Source organism: Propithecus coquereli, unplaced genomic scaffold (genome assembly GCF_000956105.1).
Source record: "Propithecus coquereli isolate 6110/MARCELLA unplaced genomic scaffold, Pcoq_1.0 Scaffold17, whole genome shotgun sequence".
NCBI classification, from domain to species: domain Eukaryota; kingdom Metazoa; phylum Chordata; class Mammalia; order Primates; family Indriidae; genus Propithecus; species Propithecus coquereli.
The window spans coordinates 484,950-489,242 of record NW_012141635.1 but is presented as its reverse complement, the minus strand read 5'-3'; positions in this window follow the sequence as shown (position 1 = coordinate 489,242).

The following is a 4,293-nucleotide window of genomic DNA, read 5'->3' as shown; positions in this document are numbered from 1 at the left end:
GGTCTCGCTCTTGCTCAGGCTGGTCTCGAACTCCTGAGCTCAAACAATCCGCCCGCCTCGGCCTCCCAGACTGCTAGGATTACAGGCGTGAACCACCTCGCCCGGCCACTATGAGCTGTTTTAAAAACGTTTCTAAGAATTCATGGGAAAGTTCCTCTTTAGAAGTTCATATTACCTTTAAAATTTTATAATGTCTCCTTTTCTGATGCTTGAGAATATCTTTCCTTTTTTCTTTTAAACTGTGAACATATTTTTTTAAACTAATAATATCTACAAATTAGCTTGCTTACTTCTGGGGAAAAAGATGTGAAATAAACTTTAAAAATTTCCAGTGTTTGGGATTGGGAACAGACGAGCTTAAGAGGTTCCCTTTACTGGCTTTAAAAAGGTAAATATTTAGAGGACACATTTCTGTATTTTTTTAAAAAATTAAATTAATTCTTTATTTCACATTGGCAATTCTATATTCCAAGAAAAGAAAAAACTAATGAACAGAAATGCATATATGTGCTTACCAAAAGCTGTGTTCAAATGTACATAGCAGCACTCTTTCTAATAACCCCAAGATAGCAAACAAAACAAACAAGCAAAACCACATTTTCATTAAGAATAGAATGAATAAATAAATTGTATATCCATAAAATGTATATCCATAAAATGGGATATTAAAAAGCAGTACTAATAAATATACTACTAATAATGCATGCATTCACATATATAATACTGAGCAAAAGAATCCAGGCCCACAAAGATGTAATTCTTCTTCTATGGTGATGGGAGCCAGGATGGTGCTGCCTTTGATGAGGAGAGATGTGGCTGTCTGGCAGGAAACTCAAGGAGAACCACCTGGGGACTGGCAATGTTCTCTTTCTTTCTCAGAATAGTGGTTATATGAACATGCTCATTTTGTGACAATTATTGAGAAGTATATTTGTGATTTGTGCACTGTTTCGTGCCTGTGTTTTACTTAAAAGTGTACTTAAAAAATGAGTGGGACACAGGAGGGCCACACTGTATCTGTATTTGCCATATCTATAACTAGTTGTATCTAATAATAACATATATGCCATAAAACAATAATAAGCATTGTGTGATAATGAAGAGAGTTGAAATAATACTGATGAGAATCAGGAATGCCTTCATAAAGGAATTGTCAGCATAGAGGACTGAAGAGATGACAGACAAAATGCCAGGAAATCAGTGAAGACACTATTGCAATACTTTAGCATCATATCTTAGTATTCTAAGGGCTGAGCACTGTACCTTGAGCAGTAAGTGCTTCATAAATATTTACTGAATGTGAACAATATTGGATTGAAGGTTATCTTTGACAACAAGCTGGAGTTACCACATAAGAGGAAGGAAAACACAAATTTTTCTTAACAGTTATACTATTTATCTTATTGGGAAGTTCTGGATTTAAGCATGAGTTTTTGAGATTTTGATGCTTATTAAATAAAGATGCATTGGGAAAAAGCTTGTTTATTTAATCATTAGCATGTTGGAAATATGGAAAGTGATAAACAACACCGAAGTGACAAAATACTTGCAAATTGCATGTTGTGAAGATTTCCAATTAAATGAACTCCTCATTGATTTGTCTTTGTACTTACACTTAATTTTCACAGAAAGAATATAGCAGTAGTTTAAAATGCAGATTTAGGAAAATATGAGAAGAAGAAAAAATTATATGTACCCAAGTCTAAGGTGACCTCCTTACCACAGACTAAATCTATCCACTCACCCCTTGAAACAGCACCTGCCGTGGAGGGTCTGATTTCACTTTCAGCAGCATTACTCAAAGAACAAACAGAAAAACCTAGCAAGTCCACTAAATGTGGACCTCATCCATCAGCTGGCAAACACAACATGTCTAAAACAAGTCAATGATTACTTCTATTGGGCTGGAAAGCAGAAAATCAAGTATAAAGCAACCTGAATGTCTTTAAGAGTAGCAAGTTGTCTGAGGCCAACCTAACTCTCCATAAGTGCCCTTCTCCCCACAAAAGATATCATCGATATCGCAAGCGTAGACAACTCTGCAATCTTCAAAGGAACTGGAAAATGACTTCACTTTCAGCAAAGATAAATCGTGAAATATAAATGAGGGAAGGAACAAATATAAGTCAAACAAAGAAAAAAAAACTTTTAAAAAACCTTCAAAATTAATTCTTACCTCATGTAGCTGTGAGAAAGGAGAAAGCATGGAAGAGAGATAAAGGAGGCCAGTGGGAGAGACCGCAGGCAGAGAGGCAGCTACGTCACCAGAAAGCCAGACCTCCTGTGCCATTCTCACTCCCCCGTACTTCCTAGCTCTGGCACTGCATGCAGATATGCACCTGCCTCCTCACAGATTTCTACGGATTTCCTCCACTCCCAAAAAGGCTTGGAGAACTCCCTGAAGAGAGGTGGTGGGGAGTGAATCTCTCCTCACTTGTCCACAGTGAGCAATCAGGTTAAATAGACTTGTTTTACTGCAATCTCCAGTTGCAAGTAAACTAAATCGAAGGAGGAGTGTAGGAAAATAGGATGGATTAATGTGGGAAAGAAAGATCACTACGAGCATGTTTAGTGACAAATTTCTAAGGCCTTATTATATGTGTATACTGTAACAACTTTAATTTCTAGATTTTCAAGTAAAGACTCTACCAAATCACCAGCATTCTATTAAACCAGAAAAAACTCTGACTTAGTGGAATCGATCGCCCACTAGGTCATGCAGGACAGCTTGAAGACCACTGAACTTCACTTTACAGTGAAGTAATGCAGTGTAATTCTCACCATAGCCCTCTAACCCAACAAAGCAGAGAATTAGGGCAGACAGCCTGCAAGGTAATAAGGTAATGTCCTTTATGGACCGGCCCATTCCCAGGCTGTACTGTATGCAGATGGATTTAAAACAAAACAAAACAAAAAAGCACATGAGCAGAAGCTGAGAGAGTATGAGAAATATTCAGATTTTTTGTTTGTGGTTCGAGTGGGGGAATCTATTCTATATCTACCCCCAGCACTAAGAACTGTGCCAGCAGGGCGAGTGGTCTGTATATGCAGTATAGCAGGCAATGCACCTAGGCTTGTTCACTTGTTGTGTGACCGTAGGCCGGTCGTTTTGCCCCTCCAACTTTAGCGTTCCCCTTATGAAGTGTGGCTGGTAATAAAACCTCTTCCTGGGATTGTTTCAAGAACGTAATTAGATAATGCCTTTGAAAGCATTCTGTGAACCCTAAAGTGCTCTACAAATGTAAGGGATAAAAGATTGGAGAGCTGCCTCTGGGTGGCTCCTTCTCAAATATGCCCAGATATTAACATTTTAGTGGTGAAAAAAGAGTGCTAATATTTCTCATTGGCACTTTTCTACTGCAGAAGTAAGTAATCTAAGTAGAAAGAATATATTTTCCCTTGAGACTCAACAAAGCTAGTTTTATTTTAATTGGAAAAATTGTAGGACATTAACATTTTTATTTCCCCTGAATTGACCCTTTTGGAAGAAAAAAAATAAAATGTGTTCATCGCTTGTCTAATGGAAAAATCTGAAAGTCAGAGGAGCCCTACCCTGGTCTTGCCATTACTTCTTTCTGTGTGACCTTGGACAAGTTACTGCCCTTCCCACCAATCAGTTCGGCACAACAAATATTTATATAGCCTCTAATGTATGCCAAGTTCTGTGTTAGGCTCAGCCTGAGGAACAAAAAAAGACAGCAAAAGATAGTCCTTTACAGCAAAGAAGTTTACAATTGAATAAACTTTTTCAGCTCCCAAACAAATCACCACTGTGTGACCCACCTCTCAGGTTTGTTATGAAGATGGAAAAAATAGCACAAGAGATTGACTGACAAAATTCACAAGTGGTACATAAATGCAACATGGTATTATTACTGAACATAAAACTATTAGTAACACACAGATAAAGATAGAAGTGGAGAAGAGATTAATATTTATAGAGCTTCTGTTCCACACAGAGATATATACATATTTTATCCACACAAAAAATAGGTGGGTATTAATCACTGCTTTTGACCAGTGAGAAAAATGAGACTCATATCAGTTATCGTATCAGTTAACTTGGCTAACAAATCAGAGCCACTATTCAAACCAAAGTCAGTCTGATTGCAAAGACTCAACATAAACAGTTGATGTAGATTTGTGCGTTGCTTTGGAAATCCACATACGTTTTCACCAGGGAAAGGAGTCCCCAAAACTTAACAAGCAGAAATTTAAGTTTCAGAAATAGCCAAGGACATATTACTTCAACTTATTTATAAAAATAAAAAAAAAGGTATTTGAAGAAAAGAA